Here is an 18,687-nt window from a genome sequence, read left to right on the forward strand (position 1 = left end):
AACTTCCTAGCCGAATGAAGATTGACTTCAATAAGCTATCACGAGGTGCCTTTGCAACTATTACACGACATTTAGCGTACAAAGGCTGATCAAAAGTCACTGGTGTTGTGCTTCATCCATTGCTGGTCCATTTTGTGGCAGGTTGAAGACGATCTGCATAAATGGGTGACGGATTTAATGAAGCCAAGTTGATGAATGGAAGAGGAACTATAGAGGACCTTTGGAACTCTCTTGTCACCGCTAAATCTTCCCATGTTTACCTGCAAGACACGCTGGAATTTCACAACAAAATGAGACCAGAAAACGACTTGTTCGTTAACTGTGGTTATTTCACCATCCGACGTACTTGAAAATTTTGATCTGGAATCTGGAGTGACATAACCATTGAACCGGTTTCGATGAGAACCTCGAACAGCATTTGTGGAATGACTGGAGGCAGAGGAATAACAGCGAAAACTATTGCAACTTGAATTAACTTGTTCTCGGCTGTGAAAAGCAATGAAAGAATATGTACGTGTGTGCAGCATCTCTTCAGAGCTGAACGTGGAGCTACGGGACGCAAGGCAGAAAAGAAACTGCAAGGACTTGCAAACTTTTATTTTTTGGATTGAGAAACACAGTCCGTTTTCTAAAACACCCGAACTCTCTCCGTTACCGACAGAGGTTGTAGCAGTCGAGAACGTGAATTCTGATAAAGCGCTTGAAGTTGAAACACTAGCCTTGAAAGAGATTGAGAGCCAAACATTCAATGAAATTCACTTGAAAAGAAAGTCAGCTGTTAAATCTCTATCCTCTATAGCCAAGTTTATTAGAACTAACTACAACACTATGTGTGAACCCTAACACTCTCTTATATTAGATGGTGTGCACAGTAAGGAATGGTGAGAGACTTGAAGAAATATTTCGATCAGAATTATGTGCTTATCCTCCATCCTTCTACGACTAATCTGGCTTAATCAGGAAGGGATGCAAGTCTTCAATGGTGGCTGGCTTGATTCCAGATTCAAATGAATCATCAATCACACCACGTTCAGAGTAAGTGTCCTACATCAATAATGGAGGTCACCTCCTTCATAGTGATGTCTGGCTACACCCAGCTACCTACAGACAGGTTTCAAGCAATACGCAGATTACGTAATACTCATTATGGGCCAGCACCTGTTTTATTTTATCGATACAAGCAAGGAAACACAAAAGATGAAGAACACTTACGCCGATCAAGGTCAACCACTAAGACTGATGTGAAAGTAGAAGATCCATCCATGTAAATGTCAATCAAAGAGAATTCTAGCTAACGCTAAAAACTAAATGGGCCTTATTTCTCTCCTTACAGGGCACTTGCAAAGAGATGGTTCACAGTTCATCAAGCATCGGATGATGATGACTTATTAATAGTTTTAAAACGATTGATGAAGCTAGGAAAGAAGTGAAAATGGTGGTACCAAAGAAAGGCAATCAGCAGCAGAAAGTGTACACTATTTCTGGCGTTCAGCGACGCATTGGGGATATGAAAGGTATACCCTTAGCAACATACGCCTTCACAGGAAGTGACACTGTATCAACTATCTACAAGATGGGGAAAATTATATTGTACAGAAAAGTGCGAGCCAACAACGCTCTTCGTAAGAAACGTCTGATCTAGATTGTTTTCACTACCAGTGTTACTTGTAGGCTGTTGTTGAAGTTGGCTGCCCTTTCACCTCCCACCCTCCCCCTCCCGTTCAGCAGCTTTCAGGCACCATTCGTTTACAACCTACCACCCTACCAGGTGCAGCTGTGGCTGAATGAGAAGAACAACACGCTCGAGTGCGGGTGGAAGAAGATTGGCGAAATTCTGAGACCAATTACAACAGTACGTCCTGCAGCTGCCTAGGAATTACTGTCCCTCGTAGTGTGTGCTTGCAAAGACGTATGCATCCGTAACTGCGAGTGCAGCAAGAGGGGTCTAAACTGAATAGGTGGTAATTGTACAGCCCCAGTATGTGTTAGCAGGGACACGAATATCATACATGAAGATCTAGATGAGGACTGAATACTAATGAATACATTAATTTTAGGTCGCATCTAACATTCTACATTTTTATTTAATATTACTCCTGAACTCAGTTCCTGAACTTCAAAATTTGAGTAAAATATGGTTGCAGCATACAACCAAATATGCTTGTTTTCTAAAGAAAAGCCTCCAAAAGTCTCAGTTTAAAAAACATTATGATTAGATGTGATATAATTATATAACATAATTATTATACTCATCATATTTTCATAATTTAAAATCATTTATCCTGGAGAGATACTCATACTTAACGTGGCTTTGTCCTGAGGAAGTTCAGAATGGGTTTCTCCGTACTACAGGTTTATATAGCCTAGGCCTGTGAAAGCCTCTTTTCCCTTACAAAGTAGCCCCCCTTGAGAAGGTGGTGAGGTTGTCGTTCCTTCAAGGGCTTATCACTAACATACCACCGGCCACCAAAATCACAATTTGCTTTGAGAAAGTACAAGACTATTTGAAAAATTAGTTTCGTTAGTGACAATGTCGTATGTATACAAACCAACTAGAAACCCTATGTAACTCTTCAACCGTTCAGTTTATCAAGATTGTGCACAGGGCTATTATTGTTCACGATTAAATGTAGATTAAATTGCGAAATATTTAAGAAAAACTGATGAAAACTACTAATTTACCAAATTCTCCGCCCCTTCCCCCAAACACGACGCTTAAAATGATGTAACATTTTACCAAACAATATGTGGACTCTATGAAACACTCTGGAGCTGGAAGGAGACTTTCACTTTGGATGTTGAGGTTTTGGGTCTAATTGCACCGTACTACTTCCTCGCTCAGCCCTGGCCCACTATTAGGCCCACTACGAACATCTACATGCAGTAAATACTCCGCAAGCCACGATATCGTGAGTGGCGGAAGGTACCTTGTATACCTCTACTTGCCATATCCTTTCCCGTTCAACTTACAAATAGGGCGACACGTAAAAGGCGTTCTCTCGTATGTGTGTATACAAGCCCTCCTTGATCTTGTCTTTATAAACCTTACGGGAAATGTACGTTGACGGCAGTATAATCGGTCCGCAGGCAGTTTGAAAACCCGGTTTCCTAAATTTTCTCAGTCGCGTTCCCATTTGAGTTCGAGAACCACTTCAGTTAATGAAACCCACCATCTATAAACCAAGCGGCTCGCCTCTAAAATGCTTCGATGTCTTCCTCTAATCCGACCTGTTGCGAATTCCAAACACTTGAGCAATACTGAAGAATGGGTGGCACTAGTGTTCTGTACGCGGTCCCATTTACAAATGAACCACTCTTTCCTAAAATCCTCCCAACAAACCTATTTCGATCGTTAGCCTTCCCTGTTATTGTCCTTCCGTTCTCGTTCGATTTCAGATTTGCAATGTTACTCCTAGATATTTAATCGACGCGATTATGTGAGGCAGTACACTGCTATTGCAGTATTTGAACATTACGGTATTGTTCCATTGGATGTCTATGGATTCATTACAGGTGGTACAGACAAGCCGTATTTGAATTACTTTTGAACACATTATACGAAAACCGTCTTGGGCAGCTGAATCGACAGCCAACGCGTACTGGAAATATTTTAGATCTGGTAGCCACGAACAGACCAGACCTCATCGACGGTGTCAGTGTTGAGACAGGGATTAGTGATCATGATGTCGTCATTACGACTGTGGTTACGAAAGTTAAAAAGTCGGTCAAGAAGGCTAGGAGAGTATTCTAACTAGAAAGAGCAGTTAAGAAGTTGTTAGCATCCCACTTAGTAAAGAATCGACTTCATTTACTTCCGGTACGATGGACGTGGAAGAATTATGGGCAAATTTTAAACACAATGTAAATCACGCATTGGAGAAGTATGTGCCGAAAAAGTGGGTTACAGAAAAGACCCACCGTGGTTTAACAGCGCATTTCGGTGAATGCTCAGGAAGCAAAGACAGTTGCACTCGCGGTACAAGAAAGATCGGGAGAATGAGAACTGGCAAAAGTTAGTAGAGATTCGTGCTGCTGTAAAAAGAGCGATGCGCGAAGCATACAACCACTACCACCGTCATACCTTAGCAAAAGATCTTGCTGAAACCCAAGGAAATTCTGGTCTTACGTAAAATCGGTAAGCGGGTCGAAGGATTCCATCCAGTCACTCACTGATCAGTCTGGCCTGGCAACGGAAGACAACAAAACGAAAGCTGAAATTTTAAATTTAGCATTTGAGAAATCTTTCACGCAGGAGGATCGTACAAACATACCGCCGTTTGAGTCTCGTACAGATTCCCGTATGGACGACATAGTAATAGACATCCTTGGGGTTGTGAAGCAGCTGAATGGGTTGAAAATAAATAAATCGCCAGGTCCTGATGGGATTCCAATTCCGGTTTACAGAGAGAACTCTACTGAATTGAGTCTTTATTTAGCTTGCATTTATCGCGAATCTCTTGCCCAACGTAAAGTCCCGAACGACTGGAAAAAAGCGCAGGTGACGCCTGTATATAAGAAGGGTAGAAGGACGGATCCGCAGAATTACGACCAATATCCTTAACATCGGTTTGTAGCAGGATTCGCGAACATATTCTCAGTTTGAATATAATGAGTTTCCTTCAGACAGAGAAGTTGCTGTCCACGCATCAACACGGGTTTTGAAAGCATCGCTCCTGCGAAACGCAACTCGCCCTTTTTTCACATGATATCTATCGAATCATGGATGAACGGTATCAGACGGATGCCATGTTCCTTGACTTCCGGAAAGCGTTTGACTTGGTGCCCCACTGCAGACTCCTAACTAAGGTACGAGCATATGGGATTGGTTCCCAAATGTGAGTGGCTCGAAGATATCTTAAGTAATAGAACCCAGTACGTTGTCCTCGATGGTGAGTGTTCACCGAAGGTGAGGGTATCATCTGGAGTGCCCCAGGGAAGTGTGTAGGTCCGCTGTTGTTTTCTATCTACATAAATGATCTTTTGGATAGGGTGGATAGCAATGTGCGGCTGTTTTTGCTGATGATGCTGTGGTGTACGGGTAGGTGTCGTCGCTGAGTGACTGTAGAGGATACAAGATGACTTGGACAGGATTTGTGATTGGTGTAAAGAATGACAGCTAACTCTAAATATAGATAAATGTAAATTAATGCGGATGAATAGGAAAAAGAATCCCGTAATGTTTGAATACTCCATTAGTAGAGTAGCGCTTGACACAGTCACGTCGATTAAATATTTGGGCTTAACATTGCAGAGCGATATGAAGTGGGACAAGCATGTACTGGCAGTTGTGGGGAAGGCGGATAGTCGTCTTCGGTTCATTGGTAGAATTTTGGGAAGATGTGGTTCATCTGTGAAGGAGACCGTTTAGAAAACACTAATACCACCTATTCTTGATTACTGCTCCAACATTTGGGATCCCTATCAGGTCGGATTGAGGGAGGACATAGAAGCAATTCAGAGGCGGGCTGCTAGATTTGTTACTGGTAGGTTTTATCATCACGCGAGTGTTACGGAAATGCTCCAGGAACTCGGATAGGAGTCTCTGGAAGAAAGGAGGCATTCTTTTCGTGAATCTCTACTGAGGAAATTTAGAGAACCAGCATTTGAGGCCGACCGCAGTACAATTTTATTGCCGCCAGTTTATATTCCGCGGAAAGACCACAAAGATAAGATAAGAGAGATTAGGGCTCGTACAGAGGCATATAGGCAGTCATTTTTCCCTCGTTCTGTTTGGGAGTGGAACAGGGAGAGAAGATGCTAGTTGTGGTACGAGGTACCCTCCGCCACGCACCGTATGGTGGATAGCGGAGTACGTATGTAGATATATATGTAGATGTAGTCATTTGGATATCCTTACTTTTTCTTTATTTAGAGCAAGCTGCCATTCATGGCACCAACTGGAAATTTTGTCTAAGTCGTCTTGTACCTTCATACTGTCACTAAACGACGACAGCTTACCGTATACCACAGCATCATCAGCAAACAACCGGAGAATGCTGCCCACCCTGTCCGCCAAATCATTTATGTATATGGATAACAACAGCGGTCCTGTCACGCTTCCCTGGAGCACTCCAAACGGTGCCTTTGTCTGTGATGAGCGCTCGCCGTCGAGGACAACGGACTCAGTTCTGTTATTTAAGAAGCCTTCGAGCCATTCTCGCATTCTCTGTATCTTCGAACCTTCTTTAACAGTTTGCAGTGGGGCACTGTGTCAAATTGTTTCCGGAAATCTACGAATATGGGATCTGTCTGTCGCCCCTCATCCATTGTTTGCAGTATATCACGTGAGGAAAGGGCAACGTGAGCTTTGCACTTGCGATGCTTTCTAAATTCTAGCAGATTTGTGAACAGATGACGCTACTTTTCAAGTAATTTTATTATATTCGACTGAGAATACGTTCAAGAATCCTGTAGCAAACGGATGTTGTGGATATTGATTTGTAATCTTGTGAGTTCTTTCACCCTTCTTATATAAGGGAGTCACGTCCGTTTGTTTCCAGTCGCTTGGGACCATGCGCTAGGTGAGAAATTCGAGATAAATGCATGTTAAGTAAGGGGCAAAGGCCGTAGGAACTCTCTGTAAAATGGTACTGGGACTCCTTTCAGACCTTGTGACTTCTTTGTTTTCAACCCTTTCAGTTGCTTCTGTACATCAGTGAAGCCTATTACTCTGTCCTCTCTACGGGAACTTGTGCGACGGTCAGACGACGATATATTTGTACGAACCTCCTGGGCGAATGATTTCTTGAAAGCTAAGTTTAAAACTTCGGCTTTACAGTCATTGACTTACGTGGCAACGTTGCCACACTAGACTGGTCACAAAGTGAATGGGTGGATGTCTTAGCCCCGTCGAGAGATTTTACGTGGGACTAGAATTTTCTCGGATTCTCGGGAAGATCTTTCGCTATATGATGGTGGTAATTGTATATTTTGCTCCTCGGTCTTCTTACAGATGCACGATTTTACTGTCTGTCATCATTTGACACACTAGCGCTCCAAGCGGCGAGAAAGCAGACAGCTAGGTGCGTCTTGACGATAACGATGGTTTTTAATTATTTTCTATTCGATTAACGAAACGGTTGTTATAATTGTGCGTTCCTTACGTTAGTAAATTACCTAAAGGCATGAATTGTCGTGAAAATCATGTGAAACCTATCGATTTACGTTAATTCAATAACATAAGCTACAGCTTATTTGTGAAGATGTACGTTCAAGTACGAACATATTTGCAGCTTACTCCACTAAACACAATGGAATATAAACGTGTATTTCGAGCATGTGAAGCCCATATTTCTCATGTTGTCTGTTGTTATCATCATAAATACTTTCACTGACACTTAAACAATTTTATGGACTCAAACGATTCGCCTATTCTTAAACTTCACTCGTCTCTCTAACGCACGAATAATTTTGTTAATCTAGTTACTTTTGCTTCAAAAACGAAAGTATTGATGTTCCTTGCTGTTTGTGGTTCAAATTTAGCAACATGTTTGGAACTGGTTCCTCCCTTATTGGGAAACAGTTCTATTGCTTTTGATGATTTATTATCACGTGTGAGGCGTTTTATCTCAAGCTACAGCTGTGGTGTCGTATTTCGTACATTATATAATGCAGTTGAAATCATGTTCCAAATTCATTGAATTGGCCTGAAGTGTAACGGACAAATTTCGACTTTGTAGGGTAGACATATAATGTCTTTATGTTAAGGGTCAGGTCTTCTGGTATTTGCTAACAGTTTTTTGTTATTAAAGGAACACATTATTCGTTAAATATCTGTACGGTACAACAGAATCGTAAGTCAACAGTTCTGTGATGTACCGTTTCGTGCCTTCCAGGGTCCTCAGGAAACTACAGAGTGACAAATGTGGTGTGATTTTGTAGTTATTTTCGATTTTTATGTTAGTTAAGGTTCCCAACCTGGGGGAAATTACCCCTGAGGGACAAAATGAAATTTTCTGAAAAATGAAAACAAAATGGGTTCGAATGTGTTCGTCACGAATTTAAATTATTTTTAAAAGATTATGTCCACTATTACTAGTGAATTGTTTATGACTCTTTGCCGTACCTGTTGTATTGTGTGCGAGTCGACTGAGGTTCTGCAGTGGTTTCGATTTGCAAGCTGCCTGCCACGCACGTGAACTCAACATGCAAACGACGAAACAAGCGATTCTGAGCTAGGCAGAATCCAACACAATAATACAAATGTTAAATTGATAATTATTAATGCTGCTAAATGCCAATGCAGGTGAAGTTCCGTTATTCCCAAAAATAAAAAAAATTTAATTCAGTTCGTATAATTAGAATGTGTGCAGTTAACTTTCCAAATTAAAAGAAACGAAGATGTAATGGCACCTGTGTTATATCGGAAACAACGTCATATTGAGACTGTAGTTCAGTGAGCTAGAGTCCTCTGACGATATTTTTCATTAAAAGGGTCGCTTCATAATAACTAGACTGAGGAAAAGTCATTTCAAAAATAATTAGTTTATTTTCTCTCAATCAATATTTTTCAAGTTGAAGTTGGACTGATCTACAGTTATTTTCATCAAAAAATTTAAACCGCAATATGCGTAGAAGGTTAAGATTTTTCTGAAGCACTTGCGTAATAACATGCAAATCGCCTCCCAAACGCTGCTCAACTCAGAAAAGCGACATATAGTGGATGGCTTCGAGTTTTGATCCCAGTATGAGAGAGAACTAACGATAGAAAACAGTCACAAAGTCTCGAAAGAGACTCGCCAAGCGTCAGCTACGCAGTGCAGAGACGACGCAAACGAGAGTCTCACTCAGAAACAGTGAAAGGAGCGTAACGCTGCAGCAGTGCGCCGCAGAGAGACTCTCGAACGAGACACGAACCGCCGCTAACGTGTGCTCGCCCCAAAATGCACTACTGACTACCTGCTCTGACATAAATCTCCAGGGTTGCCACTGTGACAACTGAAATTCTCCCTCTTCGTTGCTGCATGTAGCGAAAGCTTGCAGAATTTTCTTCCCCAGTACTTGTTGTGTTTTCTGTCAACGAACTGAAAGCAGCCAGTGTCCTGGCCCTCACCTTACAATTTGCGGCATGATGTCTGGGCGTGTAAATGCAGTTCGCTTCCCATACCGTTCACCGAAACATAGCGGTGTTCAGTTGTCCCTTTCCGCCTTTAGGACAACCTGTAAGCTTTTATTGAAACTCTCTGACGATCTCCTGTGATTTGCTCTGCTTTAAAAGAATCTTTTGAAGTACTCTAGCCTAAGAGACACTCACAGTGGCTCACTCACACGACCGCTGTCAATTGGAACTCATGGTGGTAAACCTCTCGGATTTCTGCCATTGTCTTCGCAACACGTAAAACTCGCAGGTGGCACATCTCGCCACATTTCAGCAGCTGGGAGGAACAGCAGCTAAAATGCTAGAATTCACAGACCCTGCTCTTCCATTTATATGTTGTTGTTGTTGTCGTCAGTCCTGAGACTGGTTTGATGCAGCTCTCCATTCTACTCTATCCTGTGCAAGCTTCTTCATCTCCCAGTACTTACTGCAACCTACATCCTTCTGAATCTGCTTGTTCTCCCCCTACGTTTTTTACCCTCCACGCTGCCCTCCAACACTAAATTTGTGATCCCTTGATGCCTCAGAACATGTCCTTCCAACCTGTCCCCTCTTCTTGTCAAGTTGTGCCACAAACTCCTCTTCTCCCCAATTCTATTCAATACCTCCTCATTAGTTATGTGATCTACCCATCTAATCTTCAGCATTCTTCTGTAGCACCACATTTCAACAGCTTGTATTCTCTTCTTGGCCAAACTATTTATCGTCCATGTTTCACTTCCATACATGGCTACACTCCATACAAATACTTTCAGAAATGGCTTCCTGACACTTAAATCTATACTCGACGTTAACAAATTTCTCTCCTTCAGAAACGCTTTCCTTGCCATTGCCAGTCTACATTTTATATCCTCTCTACTTCGACCATCATCACTTATTTTGCTCCCCAAATAGCAAAACCCCTTTACTACTTTAATTGTCTCATTTCCTAATGTAATTCCCTCAGCATCACCGGACTTAATTCGACTACATTCCATTATCCTCGTTTTGCTTTTGATGATGTTCATCTTATATCCTCCTATCAAGACACTGTCCATTCCGTTCAACTGCTCTTCCAAGTCCTTTGCTGTCTCTGACAGAATTACAATGTCATCGGCGAACCTCAAAGTTTTTATTTCTTCTCCATGGACTTTAATACTACTCCGAATTTTTCTTTTGTTTCCTTTACTGCTTGCTCAATATACAGATTGAATTACATCGGGGACAGGCTACAACCCTGTCTCACTCCCTTCCCAAGTGCTGCTTCCCTTTCATACCCCTCGACTCTAATAACTGCCATCTGGTTTCTGTACAAAATGTAAATAGCCTTTCGCTCCCTGTATTTTACCCCTGCCACGTTTAGAATTTGAAAGAGAGTATTCCAGTCAACATTGTCAAAAGCTTTTTCTAAGTCCACAAATTCTAGAAATGTTGGTTTGCCTTTCCTTAATCTGGTTTCTAAGATAAGTCGTAGGGTCGGTATTGCCTCTCGTGTTCCAACAATTCTGCCGAATCCAAACTGATCTTCGCCGAGGTCGGCTTCTACCAGTTTTTACATTCGTCTGTAAAGAATTCGCGTTAGTATTTTGCAGCTGTGACTTATTAAACTCATAGTTCGGTAATTTTCACATCTGTCAACACCTGCTTTCTTTGGGATTAGAATTATTATATTCTTCTTGAAGTCTGAGGGTATCTCGCCTGTCTCATACATCTTGTTCACCAGATGGTAGAGTTTTGTCAGGACTGGCTCTCCCAAATTTGGTTACTTGCTAATGCTGATGGGAACTAGCAGATATGTGATTGCTCTCAGGGGGTAATGGTCCCAGAAACCACTGCACTAAATAGACGCTCTGTTGCAAAAACTGGGCTGCAGAGCAGTATAAACGTTAGTGTCCTCACTCATCCGGTGTCGTACTCAGATTGTTGCTTAATCGCCGCTTAGTGCGCTGCTATCGGTGTGGGTCACGAAAACGAGACGGAGTTTGTTCCGGCAATTCAATTGTGGGCCGTTAGTATGAATACTTGGGTGCCTTGTTGGCCGTTCCTGCTGAGTCTAAATTAATTACACGTTTTCCTGATAGTGCCCTGTACGTAGCCTCCACTGAAGTTACGATTACGTGGTGCTCAAAGAGCGAGATTTAAATGTCAGTGAGTTCCTTTAAAAGACCCGCTGACAGAAGTAAATAACTAGCTCACCTGTATTGGTTTGCATAATTTACCAGTGATTCATTCAATCATACCATGAAAGGGTAAATTACAGTGAATTACGTAATATCTTTCAATCAGGTGTCATTTAATTTAATATCATCCGAAAGTGTTAGTCATTCTTGGCGCCAAGTTTATTTTGACCACGACTGATTCACCACAACCGTTAGGTGGCCGACCGTTGTATCGTTAACACGGACTGTCATTGTCTCTATACAGACACAGTCGGCAAGGTCAAGTTTGTTCATAGCTACAAGATTTGAAACACTCCTATTATGTATTGACTCTCGAACTAGATGGGCGACATATTTTGGGAAAACTTGTTCAAAAGTACTTCACAAGACTTCCTGTCTGTGAAACGACAACGAATCCGCAGGTTCTGCCTGGGTTGATGGTTGTTTCCCTAGCATCTCGTGGAATCCCTATGGAACGGTCTCATCAAGCTACTGCTACTGGCAGGACGGATGTACCATCAGATAGTACCTACACCCACTCATCACACAGAGCGCGGCTGGTCAGTCCTCCCGAAAAGTCTCAGAATAATAGTAACGGGGCATTAGTGTGTCGTAACACTGTCATTGTAATCAAGCAAACTGAGGGAACCATTTCTATGTTCAAAAGGCACTGGAAGACATTGCGGGGCGACTAAAGAGTGTCAAACAACATTGTAATGGAACACTTCCAGTTGAAACTGCTAATTCAACCAAAATATCTAGGCTCCTGGGATGTAAGGCCTTAGGTGGCTACCCAGTCGAGTCTGACTTGCATAACACTCTTCACTTTAGTAATGGCGTGGTTACCTGCTCCGATCTAATGGAGGTGAACCCCGCACAGTTAGTGAAGATTGGAAAAATATGGTCGCCACGAAAGTGCAAAACTATGGCACGTTAGAAAAATCGGCAGCATCTAATCTAACGTTTAGTACTCTGGAATTACCTGAACAAATCCTTGCATGCTATATCCGTCTTAGGGTTAGCCTGTTTGTTTCTAACCTAATATGATGCTACAAATGTCAAGGTTTGGAAATACCACTGTGGGGTGTAATTGGAGGGTTACGTGTGGCAATTGTGGAGGCTCAGCTCAGCAATCAGGCAATTCTTCTACACTTCGAAATGTGTAAACTGTTCTCGGGATCACCCAGTGTGGTGCAGAAAGTGTGAGGCTACAACGAGGAAAGGAAAATTCAAAGCAGTTCAACACTCGGTTTTTGCTACTTCTTTTGCATCAGCCCTTAAGTGTGATGTCTCCACACAAATTCAGACGACAGATTCAAGTAAGAACACATGCACTTGCCATTGTACCTGTGGGTGGAAAGCTCCACTTGAAACTGAAGTCGTTCGGAAGTCATCAGCAATGGGCCACATACCACTACCCAACATCAGAAGCCAACTAAACTGTCCCCACAACCCAGGCCACCACCTCCTCCCATCAGTAAAGATATATGTTCTTCAAAAAATAGTTCCAAGACCAAGAAAGCGGTAGTTAAACCTTCAGATCGTCGAGCTCTCTCCCTCTCTGATGGGGACTATGATCTTGAGGATATGAACTTCCAGTCAGAAGAAGCAGAGACCAGGAAGCCGGCTATCGTTCTCCCTGACCTCTGCGGTAAATAACCGCCTCTGACGGAGAAAGGAAAGAACAACCATCGCTAAACACTGGCTTCCCAGGGACTTGCGTGTTGCAATGGAATCTGAATGGATATCGCTCACATTTGGAAGAAGTATAGCTCCAGGTCCAAGAGAAACTGTTGCCCATCTCCTTACAAGAAATGCATCTTAAAGTCACCTACACACCAGCATTACGGGGTTACCACACATATAGGAAGGACGATACTACTGGAGACAGGGCTAAAGGTGGAGAGGCTGTTTCCATTGGTACCAGATGACACTTCTCTTCTGTCCCTCTTACCACGACCATACAGGCAATTGCTGAGAAAGTTCTCACACCTTTCTATGTCACAGTGTGTTCTTTGTACCTTACCACTAATGAATCTTTGAATGCAGAAGCACTGGCAGAACTCTTTGGGCACACCCATGCCCATTCCGCCTTGTGGGTGACTTCAGTGCACACATTGTACCGTGGCGCTCGACTATCAGTTGCTACATGGGACGGAAGATCGAGTGACTCGTCCATTCTGAGATTGTCTGCCTTCTGAACGCAGGTTAGACGACACACATTTCTGTAGCTACAGGGTCTTTTTCAGCCATTGACCTCCGTTTTTGTTCCCCAGAGATTGCAGACTCATTTCAGTGGGAAGTGGGTACAGATTCACATTCTAGTAACCACTTCCCAGTGTGGCTCCATCTGCCGACTAGGATGGTGGCTGACAGGAGACCATGCAGATGGGTGATATCAAGGGCAAATTGCTTGCAGTACAACCGACAGGCTATTTCTGAACAAAAGCATTGGGCACAGAAGACAGTGGCCAATATTATTTGTGAGATTCAACAGGCTGCAGCAGAGTCTGTCTCTACTAACCACCTCAGACGATGGCCTGCACCTTGGTGGAATGATGACTGTCGATTGGCAATCAGCGCCAGATGAACAGCTCTGTGGAATTTCAGACATTGCCCAACTACAGAAAATCTTTGTGCAGCAGATCTCCGAGAGCACATGTGAAGCAAGTGATAAAAGAATGGAAGAGAGCTTCCTGGAGGAAATTAACGACTTCCATTAATCGGTCCACTTCCATTGTGCAAGGTTGGGAATCAATAAGATGGATTTCGGGCAAGAGTAGTAGTACACATCTCCTTACAGCCTTGTCAGGTAATGGGCTCTCAGTGACCACGCCAGATGACATGGGTCAGGTTTTAGCAGAACACTTCCTTACTGCCACTACATCATCCACAGAAGCTCCTGCTTTTCAGGTGTTCCATCATACTGCAGAGAGGAAGTTCAGTTTCTTCTTGCATAATGAGGAAGACTACAATCTTCCATTCTCCATGTGGGAACTGGAATAAGGTTTGTCTGCAGCTAGAGACACTGTTCCAGGACCTGATGAGATTGCTGCAGGGGCAATCATTGATGGAACCAATGACTTTCGTTAGCGCCTAGGTAAAGATAAGCCCAAAAATATGCTAATTCCCCTATTCGTCAGTCAAGATGGCATGGTAGGCTGACAGCAGTTATCATTATGGAAGGCAGAGACTCCCGATGATTCAGTGATTTCTGATCGAATGTTGATCAAAGGGAAACCTCGCACTAGCAGGTTTTGCATTTGTTATTAAATTATGGTTGGCATTACACTGGATCTTCTGATCAGTGACTGATAGAAGTACTCCTTACAAGATAGCAGTCTCCTTCCTATAGGTGGTTACACAATAACTTACATACTCGTTCTACCATTCTCTATAGAAATGTCACGTCTCTCTCTCTCTCTCTCTCTCTCTCTCTCTCTCTCTCTCTCTGGGACCAATCAGGTAGTCTTGCAGTCACCGTCCCGTGTCTCTAACTTACAGTTTATTTACATTAGCCACTGCTGATGAATTTTGTGATACATAAATATTTACTGAGAGATGAGACAAAATGATCAGTGCTTCACAATTTCTCAGAGGGCCAGGACTGCGGATGGCCAACACATCTTGAGAAGCTTATCTGTAGCTTTGAGTATTTTCTGGAAAAACTGCTAGTTTTCTATATTTTCATCACAGTGATGTTATCTTCCACTAACAGGAAGCCCTCTCACTCCACTCTCAGGTCGTAAAATGTTTTTGCCAGGAGTTCACTCTACGGGAAATGTTATCGGTGTTCGTATATGAGGTGGCTGGACGTCCTAGGGCGACACCAAGGAGATGGCAGGGATCCATTTGGCTACTGTCACTCGGCTCTACATCGTTAACCCTCCACGAATTGGTCCTATGGGGCGGTTGAATCTACTGACCCTGGCAGTCCTTGTTATTCCTCACCATTCAGAATGCTTTCAACGTTTTCTCACTTCTACTAGATAAGCAAAATGAAAATTAGATCTAGGAGTAAAAGAATAGTAAGTTACGTCACACAGTTTCTGACAATCACTGGTAATGCTGCTTTTCGTTTAACTTAAATATTCTAATCAAATGGGACTTGCATTATGAATGAGCATACATTATGTGAGTGGTTCTCGAAAAAAGGTCCCATAACATAACCCTTCCTTCCGGTTTTAAATTTATGCCAATGCAGTTGTGCCCAAAGACATTTTGGTGCTGTGTGACAATGGAATTATGTGCATGGTTGAAACTGTTGCCGATATGCACCCATCAGTTTTGCTGGTGTACTGAATCCGTACTTTGCATTATTGTCCCAGATTATACTCATTTATCTATCTTGAAAATTTCCTTTACAACCAATTCTTACTTACCCTACATGAAATCATATTCTCTATTCACACATACTGATCGTTTGTAGCATACACTCATTCCATCATTTTAAATAATAATCAATTTTCATTTACTCTTCAGACAATTTCATATTTACTCCATTCCCACTCTCATAAAATTAGATACTAGATTCTACTAATACGTCATCAACATATAAAAATACTTTACTTAATAATTAATCTCCTAAGGAAAGATCTAATAATTGAATGAACTCTCATACACGCAATACAATCGAAATGGTAGAATTTTAAACTGATAATTTCGCCCGTTAAATAGAAAAGTCGCATAATTTCGCAATTCTACAGCGATTATAACCTGGCAATGGCCGGCCATGAATCCAATCATACTTAAATATGTACTTTACAGACACCCAATGAAGTCCCCCTGTACAGTTTCCTCTATACATCAGTTCAAATAATGTAATTGATGTAATATTTCCAAGAGGGGTTGTACCTGAGTCCCTCTCTCCTCTATCAGTCATTCTCTAACACCATCGGGTAGTCGAGTAACAAGTTCCTCGACGATATGCAATTCGTTCACTTCATTTGAACGGTAGTTCATAAAAATTGCGGTAGCCTCCCCAACTCTCGTTGTATTTCTGTGGGCCAAAACTACTCTAGTCTTAGTTTGTGTTGGGTACTCTATGACGAATACTTTGCTTTAAAAGCTTTAATAAATTGATGAACAGTTGAAAATAGATTTAAATTTAACATCACACTTATATTATTACCCCATGTCTCTGGAAGAACACCTGTAAACGCTTTAAGAAATGTTAAGAGATGAACACAACCAATGGGGTCGAATGTAGGAAAATGGTTACTACTGTCTCTCATTACCAGTACTAGTTCCACTACGCGAACACACTCACTGCACTGAGACTTACTTTTACTAAAGATGCGTGAAAATCCCAATTATTCTTCTCAGATTTCCTTCGATCCACTATCAGCACACTATCTGTACTACTACATGGAGTGGAACACACATAACTCCGATTACCACCATCAGATTTTCGTTTAGTGCTGATTTTATTCCGGTTAAAACTGCCTTCAGATACTAAAAGGTTAGCATTTTTCACATTCTCTACTACATATCTGTGTGCCTTAGTTATTCAGTCTTATACACTAGTACTTAACTTATTAATCTCCGAATTAACTTTAACGTAGTTGCTACTAATCTGGTCAGTCACATCCTGTAGCGAGGGACTAGTATACGTTTCCTGTTCTTCTTTTGCTTCATTTAATTTTTCCTCAATATTTCCTATTTTTGTACTAACATCTGTGAACTCAGGATTATGGTACAACTTATTAAGTCCTGTTTTGCTCTAACTAACTCATTGCTTGCAACATTGTTGACCTTGTGACAAATTTTCAATACTCTGTTTTGTCTCCCCACGGAACTGTTTAGTATCTTCCTTGTCTTCTTACGAAACTGTTTAAACTCCTATAGAATTTCTGCTAAGAGTAGTGGATACTGCTCTGTCATTTTAAAAAATACTCTTGTATTTCCTTTAAATATCCGAACTTTACTTCACGAGCGTTAAATTCTCGTAACCACACTTAAACAAGTCACAGTCTGCTTGGGTTATCACTTGGTGCAAAATAACTCCCTACAGTGCTTAACTCGATTCGCAGTTGAAAAGGAATAGCTGTCTTGACAACAATCCCAAAAACATTCATCTAATCAGATAAACTAATAACTCTTGTTTTATTACTTAACGTTATTTGTTCTCCATTCTCCGGAACCTTTCGAGGTAGCTACAAATAGGTCGCCGTTGGTAGGCGCAATGAAGACAGCAGAGGCACAGCATGAAGTACAATCAGGCTGCATCCTCGTTACGCCTTATCTGTAATCGACTACGTCTCATTTGAAGTGCTATAACTAATCAAACCAATATGCTTTTCTTTTATTTAATTATATCGAACGTTCCACTGTGAATAGATCCACTCTCTCCTTCATGTATGTTCTGTATCATTTTCATAAAAAAAGTTTTTTCTGTCACCTAACACCCTCAGAATGTACCAACTTTACTATGTACAATCAACAGTACATCCTGGACCGCATTGTCTAAGGACACCTGTACTATTCTTTACTGCTGTGATATGTCCTCATAACAGACAACTATACTATTCTCACACTAAAAGTACTGAACGATTAGTTTGTACCCTGTTTCTGGATAGAAACAGCTTTTTTGGTAGCTACTAAGTTTCGCTGCATATTGTATACCGTAGACGAAACGGAAAAACCCTCTGCTGTCCAGATGGACTGCAACTAAAGTAAACGCGTTCCCGAACCGCAAAGGCCATATGACTAGCGACTATTTACTTCCAACAGTCACTCAAAACCTTTATATTTAGTAAAGGACAAATGGGTTACCTCCAGCTATTCTTTTAGCCCCAGGTGAATTGTTTCTCGGTAGCCTGTCACACTCAGCAAGATACACAGCTCAGAATATGAAGAAGCAGGTATTAGCCCTAGCTCAAGACAAATCAGCAGACTATTCACGCAATGGACTGACTGTATATATCACGATTCAGGATGTAGGTTATTTATGCTTTTATTAAACCCTGTCCTAGGTGTACATTTCAAGCAGAATACAGTAACATAGTTACATGAGACAGTAGCTACTCTCTATTTACAGTAAAAAAAATTAAAGACTAGTTCACTCATTACCTCTCTGAACTTTAAGATTGCTACCCATTTAATGCAAATCTTAGCGATTCGGTAGCAGTCTTTCTTTCAAGGGTCAGAAATCAATACACACGTCACTTCACGTGTACTGTTGGTACCACTCGGAAGTAAAAAAAAATAAAGCATTTCTATTTCTGTGTCAGTAAGCAAAGTCTAATCACTCGGGAATAAAACAACAACCACCCTAATAGTAAAAAATTATTTGAGATACTTGAATGTTATGCTTACAGCGGTGCGGTGTTCTCAGCTGCCGAAACGAAAAGTAAGTATGAGTCAGTAATTGCGAAAACAACATTTGTCCAAAAATGCAAATTTTTCAAAAGAAGAAGAAACTGTATACTAGCTATATGATGAAATGTAGGA

The sequence above is a fragment of the Schistocerca piceifrons genome, chromosome 5 (assembly GCF_021461385.2).
Source record: "Schistocerca piceifrons isolate TAMUIC-IGC-003096 chromosome 5, iqSchPice1.1, whole genome shotgun sequence".
Lineage (NCBI taxonomy): Eukaryota > Metazoa > Arthropoda > Insecta > Orthoptera > Acrididae > Schistocerca > Schistocerca piceifrons.